This window comes from Acipenser ruthenus, chromosome 2 (assembly GCF_902713425.1).
Source record: "Acipenser ruthenus chromosome 2, fAciRut3.2 maternal haplotype, whole genome shotgun sequence".
In the NCBI taxonomy this organism is placed as follows: domain Eukaryota; kingdom Metazoa; phylum Chordata; class Actinopteri; order Acipenseriformes; family Acipenseridae; genus Acipenser; species Acipenser ruthenus.
The window spans coordinates 99021536-99037199 of record NC_081190.1 but is presented as its reverse complement, the minus strand read 5'-3'; the positions used below and the strand labels follow the sequence as shown (position 1 = coordinate 99037199).

Genomic DNA, 15664 nt, shown 5'->3' with positions numbered 1-15664 from the left:
CGCAAAAGAAGCGACGGGTCTGTATACACGTCTGCGTAAACGAAATAAAAAAAATGTAACAAATGTACGACTTTCAAAAAGAAAGCAAGCAAAACATTGGTCAAACATTTGTTAAGGTCACACATAATATAAATAAACTCGAACGAATGAACGGGTCACTAAATCCGTTCTTGGTTGATATGCTCGTTTTGTTCTCTTGTTTGGCACAATAATCTAAACACGCAGTTTGTGGCTTTAAAACATGTCTCGTTCTGTTACTATAATAAAAAGTACTTCATCAACTGTTATTTCTTTTTTTAATTAATTAAACTAACCATAACTAGCAAAACTCGTCAGTACTTTTGTCTTAACCCTGTTCACATTTGTTTGTATCGGACCGCTACTGGTAGTTTCGGCTTAGAATATAATACGATAACCCTTTCTGTCCTAACTCAGTTTTCAAAACCAGTAAAGGCTGATACAATACTTGTTCGTGTGTGGAATGGGACAATAAAAAAACCAAAAAAAGAAAACGATGTTTAGACTTACAGCTTCCAGGTTAGTAACATAAATAACAAGGGAAATAGCGCCCCCTGTCAAGCTGCAGAAAGAAAAGCTTACAGCACCTGGTATTCCCAGGCGGTCTCCCATCCAAGTACTAACCAGGCCCGACCTTGCTTAGCTTCCGAGATCAGACGAGATCGGGCGTTCTCAAGGTGGTATGGCCGTAAGCGAACGACAGTCTTGGTTTATCTCTTTCATAGTATTAAGTTAATATCATTCATGCAATGACAGGTTGGGGGAGGGATTTCCAGATCTCTAATTTGTCACAAACGTTAACATTTAAGCAGCTCTGGGCTCCACGTGTGCGGGCCCGTGTGTCCGTGTGTCTGTGTGTGTATATATAGCAGCATTAAAAGTGCCATTAGATTCTTGCGAAATTGTATGTTCACAAAGTAGTAGCCACACGTTGGCATTGAAAGTGTTAAGTTCTCAAAGGCATCCATTTTGTATATTACCCTCTTTTAGTTTGAATCTGCAGCAGTGTTGTAATGGATCTCAGCTGTACTGAGCTGTGTTGCCGTTGGAGGACTGTATGCCCTGAAACCAATTTGATGTTTATTCTACAAAATAAATCCCCCTTTCAAACAACTCGTGTGGTTCTTTAGGCTGAGCAGTACTGCAAGGGTCCCTCTCCTCCAGTTAGAGACAGCATACATGTGGTTACATGATACATGGATGAAGGCTTATTGTGACTTGTTCGACTCCTCGAGACCATCTCTTTCAATTCAAACACAAAATGTCTCGTTTTCAATCGCTCGACAACACCCACAGTACAGAAATGTGCATTAATGATCAACAAAATGAGAATACGTTAAAAAAAAAAAAAAAGATGTAAAGCTGGTAGATTCGTATCTCAGAGGAACGGGAAATTAAAACAAGGTAAAGGCAATCATCTAAATAAAGCTGAATCAATAACGGATAACGACATAGAACGTCTGTACAGAGCTGAAACACTATGTTTTAAAAAAAACAACTGTACCGCTGAACCTCGTCTTCTTTAATATTAGCAACTTTGTAACTTTGATACACGTGCCGCTGACTCGTTACTTTGTCTTCTCAAGATGAAACACTTCACAATACATGTACATAAAACACTTTGGTACTTTCTAGAACATTATACGCTCCGAAAGAAAAAACAAAATCTCATTCCCAGTCTGACAGAGCCACCTGCTGGAGATATATAGATAATCGCTAATTGCTTTCAATACCTGTGTTTTTAACTTTGACTATAACATCAGGGGAGAGCGCGAACGCGATTGCAGCCCTGCTTGTAAATCTGCTTGTATGTGGTTTTATGTTGTCTAATTAAAGTGTTTGTCTGCCAAGATATGTTTTAAGGGGCTTAGTGGTCAGGTGGTTAAAGAAAAGCTCTTGTTACCGGGAGGTTCCTGGTTCAATCCCAGCTCAGCCACTGGCTCATTGTGTGTGACCCTGTCCCTGAGCAAGTCCCTTAACCTCCTTGTGCTCCTTCCTTCAAATGAGATGTAAAACCCAGGTCCTATTGTAAGTGACTCTGCAGCAGCAGCAGCAGCAGCAGCAGTTGTGATGCACAGTTTATCTGAATAAAAAACATCAACTAAATAAATAAAACTGATAAGCTCGAAAATGATTTCCAATTATTTAAAATAAAAATAAAAACTTTGATACAGACACTGCTGAGTCTTTACTTTTAGTCTTGTCAATAAAAAATAACGAAACATGGAAATAGATGTGCAGGAACCACGTAGCTATTTATTTGACAGTCAGAAAGCTAAAAACATTGAGCTCCTTTTAAAGAAAACCTGACTCCCTGTGTGACGAAGCCGCCTGCCGGAGAGTTGTTGAATAACTAGTGAGTGAGTGAGTGAGTGAGTTCCTTCCTCCGACGGGTTCGTGTTTGTTTCTGTCTTTGACCATAGTTTCAGGGGAGAGCGCGAACGCAGTCCCCCACTACCAGAAATTATGCAGTCGAGATTCCCGCATTTGGGGAATTCGCAGGGGTCAGCACAGCCGGAGTGCAATGGCCGAGCCTCGCCCTGGGTGAACCACCTTCATGATCATGGTATCTCCCCTGCCAGGTAAGTATGAGTTGTACACATTGCGAGTCGTCACCCGTCCACAAGAGACATTTTTCAAAGAAACGGTGCCTACATCTGCAATTTAAAGAAACACTCTTTTCCTAATATAACATTTTCATTGTTATCATATCGCACTTTCCAGTCTGTTGGGTGTAATGGGTTCCTTCAGTTTTCAGTATAAGTATTTATAAATTGCATTCCCGTAATGCCTCTCGGTATATATTTGCATGCGCCTTTATCATTGGAGGACAAGATGCCAGGATTTACACAGGACGACGTCATTCGTGCAGCAGCATGTGAGATGTTCCGCAAAAGAAGCGACGGGTCTGTATACACGTCTGCGTAAACGAAATAAAAAAAATGTAACAAATGTACGACTTTCAAAAAGAAAGCAAGCAAAACATTGGTCAAACATTTGTTAAGGTCACACATAATATAAATAAACTCGAACGAATGAACGGGTCACTAAATCCGTTCTTGGTTGATATGCTCGTTTTGTTCTCTTGTTTGGCACAATAATCTAAACACGCAGTTTGTGGCTTTAAAACATGTCTCGTTCTGTTACTATAAAAGTACTTCATCAACTGTTATTTCTTTTTTTAATTAATTAAACTAACCATAACTAGCAAAACTCGTCAGTACTTTTGTCTTAACCCTGTTCACATTTGTTTGTATCGGACCGCTACTGGTAGTTTCGGCTTAGAATATAATACGATAACCCTTTCTGTCCTAACTCAGTTTTCAAAACCAGTAAAGGCTGATACAATACTTGTTCGTGTGTGGAATGGGACAATAAAAAAACCAAAAAAAGAAAACGATGTTTAGACTTACAGCTTCCAGGTTAGTAACATAAATAACAAGGGAAATAGCGCACCCTGTCAAGCTGCAGAAAGAAAAGCTTACAGCACCTGGTATTCCCAGGCGGTCTCCCATCCAAGTACTAACCAGGCCCGACCTTGCTTAGCTTCCGAGATCAGACGAGATCGGGCGTTCTCAAGGTGGTATGGCCGTAAGCGAACGACAGTCTTGGTTTATCTCTTTCATAGTATTAAGTTAATATCATTCATGCAATGACAGGTTGGGGGAGGGATTTCCAGATCTCTAATTTGTCACAAACGTTAACATTTAAGCAGCTCTGGGCTCCACGTGTGCGGGCCCGTGTGTCCGTGTGTCTGTGTGTGTATATATAGCAGCATTAAAAGTGCCATTAGATTCTTGCGAAATTGTATGTTCACAAAGTAGTAGCCACACGTTGGCATTGAAAGTGTTAAGTTCTCAAAGGCATCCATTTTGTATATTACCCTCTTTTAGTTTGAATCTGCAGCAGTGTTGTAATGGATCTCAGCTGTACTGAGCTGTGTTGCCGTTGGAGGACTGTATGCCCTGAAACGAATTTGATGTTTATTCTACAAAATAAATCCCCCTTTCAAACAACTCGTGTGGTTCTTTAGGCTGAGCAGTACTGCAAGGGTCCCTCTCCTCCAGTTAGAGACAGCATACATGTGGTTACATGATACATGGATGAAGGCTTATTGTGACTTGTTCGACTCCTCGAGACCATCTCTTTCAATTCAAACACAAAATGTCTCGTTTTCAATCGCTCGACAACACCCACAGTACAGAAATGTGCATTAATGATCAACAAAATGAGAATACGTTAAAAAAAAAAAAAAAAGATGTAAAGCTGGTAGATTCGTATCTCAGAGGAACGGGAAATTAAAACAAGGTAAAGGCAATCATCTAAATAAAGCTGAATCAATAACGGATAACGACATAGAACGTCTGTACAGAGCTGAAACACTATGTTTTAAAAAAAACAACTGTACCGCTGAACCTCGTCTTCTTTAATATTAGCAACTTTGTAACTTTGATACACGTGCCGCTGACTCGTTACTTTGTCTTCTCAAGATGAAACACTTCACAATACATGTACATAAAACACTTTGGTACTTTCTAGAACATTATACGCTCCGAAAGAAAAAACAAAATCTCATTCCCAGTCTGACAGAGCCACCTGCTGGAGATATATAGATAATCGCTAATTGCTTTCAATACCTGTGTTTTTAACTTTGACTATAACATCAGGGGAGAGCGCGAACGCGATTGCAGCCCTGCTTGTAAATCTGCTTGTATGTGGTTTTATGTTGTCTAATTAAAGTGTTTGTCTGCCAAGATATGTTTTAAGGGGCTTAGTGGTCAGGTGGTTAAAGAAAAGCTCTTGTTACCGGGAGGTTCCTGGTTCAATCCCAGCTCAGCCACTGGCTCATTGTGTGTGACCCTGTCCCTGAGCAAGTCCCTTAACCTCCTTGTGCTCCTTCCTTCAAATGAGATGTAAAACCCAGGTCCTATTGTAAGTGACTCTGCAGCAGCAGCAGCAGCAGCAGCAGCAGTTGTGATGCACAGTTTATCTGAATAAAAAACATCAACTAAATAAATAAAACTGATAAGCTCGAAAATGATTTCCAATTATTTAAAATAAAAATAAAAACTTTGATACAGACACTGCTGAGTCTTTACTTTTAGTCTTGTCAATAAAAAATAACGAAACATGGAAATAGATGTGCAGGAACCACGTAGCTATTTATTTGACAGTCAGAAAGCTAAAAACATTGAGCTCCTTTTAAAGAAAACCTGACTCCCTGTGTGACGAAGCCGCCTGCCGGAGAGTTGTTGAATAACTAGTGAATGAGTGAGTGAGTTCCTTCCTCCGACGGGTTCGTGTTTGTTTCTGTCTTTGACCATAGTTTCAGGGGAGAGCGCGAACGCAGTCCCCCACTACCAGAAATTATGCAGTCGAGATTCCCGCATTTGGGGAATTCGCAGGGGTCAGCACAGCCGGAGTGCAATGGCCGAGCCTCGCCCTGGGTGAACCACCTTCATGATCATGGTATCTCCCCTGCCAGGTAAGTATGAGTTGTACACATTGCGAGTCGTCACCCGTCCACAAGAGACATTTTTCAAAGAAACGGTGCCTACATCTGCAATTTAAAGAAACACTCTTTTCCTAATATAACATTTTCATTGTTATCATATCGCACTTTCCAGTCTGTTGGGTGTAATGGGTTCCTTCAGTTTTCAGTATAAGTATTTATAAATTGCATTCCCGTAATGCCTCTCGGTATATATTTGCATGCGCCTTTATCATTGGAGGACAAGATGCCAGGATTTACACAGGACGACGTCATTCGTGCAGCAGCATGTGAGATGTTCCGCAAAAGAAGCGACGGGTCTGTATACACGTCTGCGTAAACGAAATAAAAAAAATGTAACAAATGTACGACTTTCAAAAAGAAAGCAAGCAAAACATTGGTCAAACATTTGTTAAGGTCACACATAATATAAATAAACTCGAACGAATGAACGGGTCACTAAATCCGTTCTTGGTTGATATGCTCGTTTTGTTCTCTTGTTTGGCACAATAATCTAAACACGCAGTTTGTGGCTTTAAAACATGTCTCGTTCTGTTACTATAATAAAAAGTACTTCATCAACTGTTATTTCTTTTTTTAATTAATTAAACTAACCATAACTAGCAAAACTCGTCAGTACTTTTGTCTTAACCCTGTTCACATTTGTTTGTATCGTACCGCTACTGGTAGTTTCGGCTTAGAATATAATACGATAACCCTTTCTGTCCTAACTCAGTTTTCAAAACCAGTAAAGGCTGATACAATACTTGTTCGTGTGTGGAATGGGACAATAAAAAAACCAAAAAAAGAAAACGATGTTTAGACTTACAGCTTCCAGGTTAGTAACATAAATAACAAGGGAAATAGCGCCCCCTGTCAAGCTGCAGAAAGAAAAGCTTACAGCACCTGGTATTCCCAGGCGGTCTCCCATCCAAGTACTAACCAGGCCCGACCTTGCTTAGCTTCCGAGATCAGACGAGATCGGGCGTTCTCAAGGTGGTATGGCCGTAAGCGAACGACAGTCTTGGTTTATCTCTTTCATAGTATTAAGTTAATATCATTCATGCAATGACAGGTTGGGGGAGGGATTTCCAGATCTCTAATTTGTCACAAACGTTAACATTTAAGCAGCTCTGGGCTCCACGTGTGCGGGCCCGTGTGTCCGTGTGTCTGTGTGTGTATATATAGCAGCATTAAAAGTGCCATTAGATTCTTGCGAAATTGTATGTTCACAAAGTAGTAGCCACACGTTGGCATTGAAAGTGTTAAGTTCTCAAAGGCATCCATTTTGTATATTACCCTCTTTTAGTTTGAATCTGCAGCAGTGTTGTAATGGATCTCAGCTGTACTGAGCTGTGTTGCCGTTGGAGGACTGTATGCCCTGAAACCAATTTGATGTTTATTCTACAAAATAAATCCCCCTTTCAAACAACTCGTGTGGTTCTTTAGGCTGAGCAGTACTGCAAGGGTCCCTCTCCTCCAGTTAGAGACAGCATACATGTGGTTACATGATACATGGATGAAGGCTTATTGTGACTTGTTCGACTCCTCGAGACCATCACTTTCAATTCAAACACAAAATGTCTCGTTTTCAATCGCTCGACAACACCCACAGTACAGAAATGTGCATTAATGATCAACAAAATGAGAATACGTTAAAAAAAAAAAAAAAAGATGTAAAGCTGGTAGATTCGTATCTCAGAGGAACGGGAAATTAAAACAAGGTAAAGGCAATCATCTAAATAAAGCTGAATCAATAACGGATAACGACATAGAACGTCTGTACAGAGCTGAAACACTATGTTTTAAAAAAAACAACTGTACCGCTGAACCTCGTCTTCTTTAATATTAGCAACTTTGTAACTTTGATACACGTGCCGCTGACTCGTTACTTTGTCTTCTCAAGATGAAACACTTCACAATACATGTACATAAAACACTTTGGTACTTTCTAGAACATTATACGCTCCGAAAGAAAAAACAAAATCTCATTCCCAGTCTGACAGAGCCACCTGCTGGAGATATATAGATAATCGCTAATTGCTTTCAATACCTGTGTTTTTAACTTTGACTATAACATCAGGGGAGAGCGCGAACGCGATTGCAGCCCTGCTTGTAAATCTGCTTGTATGTGGTTTTATGTTGTCTAATTAAAGTGTTTGTCTGCCAAGATATGTTTTAAGGGGCTTAGTGGTCAGGTGGTTAAAGAAAAGCTCTTGTTACCGGGAGGTTCCTGGTTCAATCCCAGCTCAGCCACTGGCTCATTGTGTGTGACCCTGTCCCTGAGCAAGTCCCTTAACCTCCTTGTGCTCCTTCCTTCAAATGAGATGTAAAACCCAGGTCCTATTGTAAGTGACTCTGCAGCAGCAGCAGCAGCAGCAGCAGTTGTGATGCACAGTTTATCTGAATAAAAAACATCAACTAAATAAATAAAACTGATAAGCTCGAAAATGATTTCCAATTATTTAAAATAAAAATAAAAACTTTGATACAGACACTGCTGAGTCTTTACTTTTAGTCTTGTCAATAAAAAATAACGAAACATGGAAATAGATGTGCAGGAACCACGTAGCTATTTATTTGACAGTCAGAAAGCTAAAAACATTGAGCTCCTTTTAAAGAAAACCTGACTCCCTGTGTGACGAAGCCGCCTGCCGGAGAGTTGTTGAATAACTAGTGAGTGAGTGAGTGAGTGAGTTCCTTCCTCCGACGGGTTCGTGTTTGTTTCTGTCTTTGACCATAGTTTCAGGGGAGAGCGCGAACGCAGTCCCCCACTACCAGAAATTATGCAGTCGAGATTCCCGCATTTGGGGAATTCGCAGGGGTCAGCACAGCCGGAGTGCAATGGCCGAGCCTCGCCCTGGGTGAACCACCTTCATGATCATGGTATCTCCCCTGCCAGGTAAGTATGAGTTGTACACATTGCGAGTCGTCACCCGTCCACAAGAGACATTTTTCAAAGAAACGGTGCCTACATCTGCAATTTAAAGAAACACTCTTTTCCTAATATAACATTTTCATTGTTATCATATCGCACTTTCCAGTCTGTTGGGTGTAATGGGTTCCTTCAGTTTTCAGTATAAGTATTTATAAATTGCATTCCCGTAATGCCTCTCGGTATATATTTGCATGCGCCTTTATCATTGGAGGACAAGATGCCAGGATTTACACAGGACGACGTCATTCGTGCAGCAGCATGTGAGATGTTCCGCAAAAGAAGCGACGGGTCTGTATACACGTCTGCGTAAACGAAATAAAAAAAATGTAACAAATGTACGACTTTCAAAAAGAAAGCAAGCAAAACATTGGTCAAACATTTGTTAAGGTCACACATAATATAAATAAACTCGAACGAATGAACGGGTCACTAAATCCGTTCTTGGTTGATATGCTCGTTTTGTTCTCTTGTTTGGCACAATAATCTAAACACGCAGTTTGTGGCTTTAAAACATGTCTCGTTCTGTTACTATAAAAGTACTTCATCAACTGTTATTTCTTTTTTTAATTAATTAAACTAACCATAACTAGCAAAACTCGTCAGTACTTTTGTCTTAACCCTGTTCACATTTGTTTGTATCGGACCGCTACTGGTAGTTTCGGCTTAGAATATAATACGATAACCCTTTCTGTCCTAACTCAGTTTTCAAAACCAGTAAAGGCTGATACAATACTTGTTCGTGTGTGGAATGGGACAATAAAAAAACCAAAAAAAGAAAACGATGTTTAGACTTACAGCTTCCAGGTTAGTAACATAAATAACAAGGGAAATAGCGCCCCCTGTCAAGCTGCAGAAAGAAAAGCTACAGCACCTGGTATTCCCAGGCGGTCTCCCATCCAAGTACTAACCAGGCCCGACCTTGCTTAGCTTCCGAGATCAGACGAGATCGGGCGTTCTCAAGGTGGTATGGCCGTAAGCGAACGACAATCTTGGTTTATCTCTTTCATAGTATTAAGTTAATATCATTCATGCAATGACAGGTTGGGGGAGGGATTTCCAGATCTCTAATTTGTCACAAACGTTAACATTTAAGCAGCTCTGGGCTCCATGTGTGCGGGCCCGTGTGTCCGTGTGTCTGTGTGTGTATATATAGCAGCGTTAAAAGTGCCATTAGATTCTTGCGAAATTGTATGTTCACAAAGTAGTAGCCACACGTTGGCATTGAAAGTGTTAAGATCTCAAAGGCATCCATTTTGTATATTACCCTCTTTTAGTTTGAATCTGCAGCAGTGTTGTAATGGATCTCAGCTGTACTGAGCTGTGTTGCCGTTGGAAGACTGTATGCCCTGAAACCAATTTGATGTTTATTCTACAAAATAAATCCCCCTTTCAAACAACTCGTGTGGTTCTTTAGGCTGAGCAGTACTGCAAGGGTCCCTCTCCTCCAGTTAGAGACAGCATACATGTGGTTACATGATACATGGATGAAGGCTTATTGTGACTTGTTCGACTCCTCGAGACCATCACTTTCAATTCAAACACAAAATGTCTCGTTTTCAATCGCTCGACAACACCCACAGTACAGAAATGTGCATTAATGATCAACAAAATGAGAATACGTTAAAAAAAAAAAAAAAAGATGTAAAGCTGGTAGATTCGTATCTCAGAGGAACGGGAAATTAAAACAAGGTAAAGGCAATCATCTAAATAAAGCTGAATCAATAACGGATAACGACATAGAACGTCTGTACAGAGCTGAAACACTATGTTTTAAAAAAAACAACTGTACCGCTGAACCTCGTCTTCTTTAATATTAGCAACTTTGTAACTTTGATACACGTGCCGCTGACTCGTTACTTTGTCTTCTCAAGATGAAACACTTCACAATACATGTACATAAAACACTTTGGTACTTTCTAGAACATTATACGCTCCGAAAGAAAAAACAAAATCTCATTCCCAGTCTGACAGAGCCACCTGCTGGAGATATATAGATAATCGCTAATTGCTTTCAATACCTGTGTTTTTAACTTTGACTATAACATCAGGGGAGAGCGCGAACGCGATTGCAGCCCTGCTTGTAAATCTGCTTGTATGTGGTTTTATGTTGTCTAATTAAAGTGTTTGTCTGCCAAGATATGTTTTAAGGGGCTTAGTGGTCAGGTGGTTAAAGAAAAGCTCTTGTTACCGGGAGGTTCCTGGTTCAATCCCAGCTCAGCCACTGGCTCATTGTGTGTGACCCTGTCCCTGAGCAAGTCCCTTAACCTCCTTGTGCTCCTTCCTTCAAATGAGATGTAAAACCCAGGTCCTATTGTAAGTGACTCTGCAGCAGCAGCAGCAGCAGCAGCAGCAGCAGTTGTGATGCACAGTTTATCTGAATAAAAAACATCAACTAAATAAATAAAACTGATAAGCTCGAAAATGATTTCCAATTATTTAAAATAAAAATAAAAACTTTGATACAGACACTGCTGAGTCTTTACTTTTAGTCTTGTCAATAAAAAATAACGAAACATGGAAATAGATGTGCAGGAACCACGTAGCTATTTATTTGACAGTCAGAAAGCTAAAAACATTGAGCTCCTTTTAAAGAAAACCTGACTCCCTGTGTGACGAAGCCGCCTGCCGGAGAGTTGTTGAATAACTAGTGAGTGAGTGAGTGAGTGAGTTCCTTCCTCCGACGGGTTCGTGTTTGTTTCTGTCTTTGACCATAGTTTCAGGGGAGAGCGCGAACGCAGTCCCCCACTACCAGAAATTATGCAGTCGAGATTCCCGCATTTGGGGAATTCGCAGGGGTCAGCACAGCCGGAGTGCAATGGCCGAGCCTCGCCCTGGGTGAACCACCTTCATGATCATGGTATCTCCCCTGCCAGGTAAGTATGAGTTGTACACATTGCGAGTCGTCACCCGTCCACAAGAGACATTTTTCAAAGAAACGGTGCCTACATCTGCAATTTAAAGAAACACTCTTTTCCTAATATAACATTTTCATTGTTATCATATCGCACTTTCCAGTCTGTTGGGTGTAATGGGTTCCTTCAGTTTTCAGTATAAGTATTTATAAATTGCATTCCCGTAATGCCTCTCGGTATATATTTGCATGCGCCTTTATCATTGGAGGACAAGATGCCAGGATTTACACAGGACGACGTCATTCGTGCAGCAGCATGTGAGATGTTCCGCAAAAGAAGCGACGGGTCTGTATACACGTCTGCGTAAACGAAATAAAAAAAATGTAACAAATGTACGACTTTCAAAAAGAAAGCAAGCAAAACATTGGTCAAACATTTGTTAAGGTCACACATAATATAAATAAACTCGAACGAATGAACGGGTCACTAAATCCGTTCTTGGTTGATATGCTCGTTTTGTTCTCTTGTTTGGCACAATAATCTAAACACGCAGTTTGTGGCTTTAAAACATGTCTCGTTCTGTTACTATAATAAAAAGTACTTCATCAACTGTTATTTCTTTTTTTAATTAATTAAACTAACCATAACTAGCAAAACTCGTCAGTACTTTTGTCTTAACCCTGTTCACATTTGTTTGTATCGGACCGCTACTGGTAGTTTCGGCTTAGAATATAATACGATAACCCTTTCTGTCCTAACTCAGTTTTCAAAACCAGTAAAGGCTGATACAATACTTGTTCGTGTGTGGAATGGGACAATAAAAAAACCAAAAAAAGAAAACGATGTTTAGACTTACAGCTTCCAGGTTAGTAACATAAATAACAAGGGAAATAGCGCCCCCTGTCAAGCTGCAGAAAGAAAAGCTTACAGCACCTGGTATTCCCAGGCGGTCTCCCATCCAAGTACTAACCAGGCCCGACCTTGCTTAGCTTCCGAGATCAGACGAGATCGGGCGTTCTCAAGGTGGTATGGCCGTAAGCGAACGACAGTCTTGGTTTATCTCTTTCATAGTATTAAGTTAATATCATTCATGCAATGACAGGTTGGGGGAGGGATTTCCAGATCTCTAATTTGTCACAAACGTTAACATTTAAGCAGCTCTGGGCTCCACGTGTGCGGGCCCGTGTGTCCGTGTGTCTGTGTGTGTATATATAGCAGCATTAAAAGTGCCATTAGATTCTTGCGAAATTGTATGTTCACAAAGTAGTAGCCACACGTTGGCATTGAAAGTGTTAAGTTCTCAAAGGCATCCATTTTGTATATTACCCTCTTTTAGTTTGAATCTGCAGCAGTGTTGTAATGGATCTCAGCTGTACTGAGCTGTGTTGCCGTTGGAGGACTGTATGCCCTGAAACCAATTTGATGTTTATTCTACAAAATAAATCCCCCTTTCAAACAACTCGTGTGGTTCTTTAGGCTGAGCAGTACTGCAAGGGTCCCTCTCCTCCAGTTAGAGACAGCATACATGTGGTTACATGATACATGGATGAAGGCTTATTGTGACTTGTTCGACTCCTCGAGACCATCTCTTTCAATTCAAACACAAAATGTCTCGTTTTCAATCGCTCGACAACACCCACAGTACAGAAATGTGCATTAATGATCAACAAAATGAGAATACGTTAAAAAAAAAAAAAAAGATGTAAAGCTGGTAGATTCGTATCTCAGAGGAACGGGAAATTAAAACAAGGTAAAGGCAATCATCTAAATAAAGCTGAATCAATAACGGATAACGACATAGAACGTCTGTACAGAGCTGAAACACTATGTTTTAAAAAAAACAACTGTACCGCTGAACCTCGTCTTCTTTAATATTAGCAACTTTGTAACTTTGATACACGTGCCGCTGACTCGTTACTTTGTCTTCTCAAGATGAAACACTTCACAATACATGTACATAAAACACTTTGGTACTTTCTAGAACATTATACGCTCCGAAAGAAAAAACAAAATCTCATTCCCAGTCTGACAGAGCCACCTGCTGGAGATATATAGATAATCGCTAATTGCTTTCAATACCTGTGTTTTTAACTTTGACTATAACATCAGGGGAGAGCGCGAACGCGATTGCAGCCCTGCTTGTAAATCTGCTTGTATGTGGTTTTATGTTGTCTAATTAAAGTGTTTGTCTGCCAAGATATGTTTTAAGGGGCTTAGTGGTCAGGTGGTTAAAGAAAAGCTCTTGTTACCGGGAGGTTCCTGGTTCAATCCCAGCTCAGCCACTGGCTCATTGTGTGTGACCCTGTCCCTGAGCAAGTCCCTTAACCTCCTTGTGCTCCTTCCTTCAAATGAGATGTAAAACCCAGGTCCTATTGTAAGTGACTCTGCAGCAGCAGCAGCAGCAGCAGCAGTTGTGATGCACAGTTTATCTGAATAAAAAACATCAACTAAATAAATAAAACTGATAAGCTCGAAAATGATTTCCAATTATTTAAAATAAAAATAAAAACTTTGATACAGACACTGCTGAGTCTTTACTTTTAGTCTTGTCAATAAAAAATAACGAAACATGGAAATAGATGTGCAGGAACCACGTAGCTATTTATTTGACAGTCAGAAAGCTAAAAACATTGAGCTCCTTTTAAAGAAAACCTGACTCCCTGTGTGACGAAGCCGCCTGCCGGAGAGTTGTTGAATAACTAGTGAGTGAGTGAGTGAGTGAGTTCCTTCCTCCGACGGGTTCGTGTTTGTTTCTGTCTTTGACCATAGTTTCAGGGGAGAGCGCGAACGCAGTCCCCCACTACCAGAAATTATGCAGTCGAGATTCCCGCATTTGGGGAATTCGCAGGGGTCAGCACAGCCGGAGTGCAATGGCCGAGCCTCGCCCTGGGTGAACCACCTTCATGATCATGGTATCTCCCCTGCCAGGTAAGTATGAGTTGTACACATTGCGAGTCGTCACCCGTCCACAAGAGACATTTTTCAAAGAAACGGTGCCTACATCTGCAATTTAAAGAAACACTCTTTTCCTAATATAACATTTTCATTGTTATCATATCGCACTTTCCAGTCTGTTGGGTGTAATGGGTTCCTTCAGTTTTCAGTATAAGTATTTATAAATTGCATTCCCGTAATGCCTCTCGGTATATATTTGCATGCGCCTTTATCATTGGAGGACAAGATGCCAGGATTTACACAGGACGACGTCATTCGTGCAGCAGCATGTGAGATGTTCCGCAAAAGAAGCGACGGGTCTGTATACACGTCTGCGTAAACGAAATAAAAAAAATGTAACAAATGTACGACTTTCAAAAAGAAAGCAAGCAAAACATTGGTCAAACATTTGTTAAGGTCACACATAATATAAATAAACTCGAACGAATGAACGGGTCACTAAATCCGTTCTTGGTTGATATGCTCGTTTTGTTCTCTTGTTTGGCACAATAATCTAAACACGCAGTTTGTGGCTTTAAAACATGTCTCGTTCTGTTACTATAAAAGTACTTCATCAACTGTTATTTCTTTTTTTAATTAATTAAACTAACCATAACTAGCAAAACTCGTCAGTACTTTTGTCTTAACCCTGTTCACATTTGTTTGTATCGGACCGCTACTGGTAGTTTCGGCTTAGAATATAATACGATAACCCTTTCTGTCCTAACTCAGTTTTCAAAACCAGTAAAGGCTGATACAATACTTGTTCGTGTGTGGAATGGGACAATAAAAAAACCAAAAAAAGAAAACGATGTTTAGACTTACAGCTTCCAGGTTAGTAACATAAATAACAAGGGAAATAGCGCCCCCTGTCAAGCTGCAGAAAGAAAAGCTACAGCACCTGGTATTCCCAGGCGGTCTCCCATCCAAGTACTAACCAGGCCCGACCTTGCTTAGCTTCCGAGATCAGACGAGATCGGGCGTTCTCAAGGTGGTATGGCCGTAAGCGAACGACAATCTTGGTTTATCTCTTTCATAGTATTAAGTTAATATCATTCATGCAATGACAGGTTGGGGGAGGGATTTCCAGATCTCTAATTTGTCACAAACGTTAACATTTAAGCAGCTCTGGGCTCCATGTGTGCGGGCCCGTGTGTCCGTGTGTCTGTGTGTGTATATATAGCAGCGTTAAAAGTGCCATTAGATTCTTGCGAAATTGTATGTTCACAAAGTAGTAGCCACACGTTGGCATTGAAAGTGTTAAGATCTCAAAGGCATCCATTTTGTATATTACCCTCTTTTAGTTTGAATCTGCAGCAGTGTTGTAATGGATCTCAGCTGTACTGAGCTGTGTTGCCGTTGGAAGACTGTATGCCCTGAAACCAATTTGATGTTTATTCTACAAAATAAATCCCCCTTTCAAACAACTCG

At 40.5% G+C, this 15664-nt stretch overlaps 11 non-coding genes across 11 annotated transcripts; all 11 read right to left on the bottom strand.

Moving 5' to 3' along the window:
- Positions 1-593: 593 nt before the first annotated feature.
- Positions 594-712, bottom strand: LOC131705925 (5S ribosomal RNA). The gene has a single exon (XR_009310574.1). It is a non-coding gene; the product is annotated as a 5S ribosomal RNA (ribosomal RNA).
- A 1732-nt stretch (positions 713-2444) lies between these two features.
- On the bottom strand, positions 2445-2608 carry LOC131707061 (U1 spliceosomal RNA). The gene has a single exon (XR_009310946.1). It is a non-coding gene; the product is annotated as a U1 spliceosomal RNA (small nuclear RNA).
- An 888-nt stretch (positions 2609-3496) lies between these two features.
- LOC131705914 (5S ribosomal RNA) lies at positions 3497-3615 on the bottom strand. Its single transcript, XR_009310573.1, has one exon. It is a non-coding gene; the product is annotated as a 5S ribosomal RNA (ribosomal RNA).
- Positions 3616-5347: 1732 nt separating this feature from the next.
- On the bottom strand, positions 5348-5511 carry LOC131707058 (U1 spliceosomal RNA). The gene has a single exon (XR_009310945.1). It is a non-coding gene; the product is annotated as a U1 spliceosomal RNA (small nuclear RNA).
- An 892-nt stretch (positions 5512-6403) lies between these two features.
- Positions 6404-6522, bottom strand: LOC131705905 (5S ribosomal RNA). The gene has a single exon (XR_009310572.1). It is a non-coding gene; the product is annotated as a 5S ribosomal RNA (ribosomal RNA).
- Positions 6523-8255: 1733 nt separating this feature from the next.
- On the bottom strand, positions 8256-8419 carry LOC131707054 (U1 spliceosomal RNA). Its single transcript, XR_009310943.1, has one exon. It is a non-coding gene; the product is annotated as a U1 spliceosomal RNA (small nuclear RNA).
- An 887-nt stretch (positions 8420-9306) lies between these two features.
- Positions 9307-9425, bottom strand: LOC131706825 (5S ribosomal RNA). The gene has a single exon (XR_009310830.1). It is a non-coding gene; the product is annotated as a 5S ribosomal RNA (ribosomal RNA).
- A 1739-nt stretch (positions 9426-11164) lies between these two features.
- On the bottom strand, positions 11165-11328 carry LOC131707053 (U1 spliceosomal RNA). Its single transcript, XR_009310942.1, has one exon. It is a non-coding gene; the product is annotated as a U1 spliceosomal RNA (small nuclear RNA).
- Positions 11329-12220: 892 nt separating this feature from the next.
- Positions 12221-12339, bottom strand: LOC131705897 (5S ribosomal RNA). The gene has a single exon (XR_009310571.1). It is a non-coding gene; the product is annotated as a 5S ribosomal RNA (ribosomal RNA).
- A 1732-nt stretch (positions 12340-14071) lies between these two features.
- Positions 14072-14235, bottom strand: LOC131707051 (U1 spliceosomal RNA). Its single transcript, XR_009310941.1, has one exon. It is a non-coding gene; the product is annotated as a U1 spliceosomal RNA (small nuclear RNA).
- Positions 14236-15122: 887 nt separating this feature from the next.
- On the bottom strand, positions 15123-15241 carry LOC131706823 (5S ribosomal RNA). The gene has a single exon (XR_009310829.1). It is a non-coding gene; the product is annotated as a 5S ribosomal RNA (ribosomal RNA).
- Positions 15242-15664: the final 423 nt, after the last annotated feature.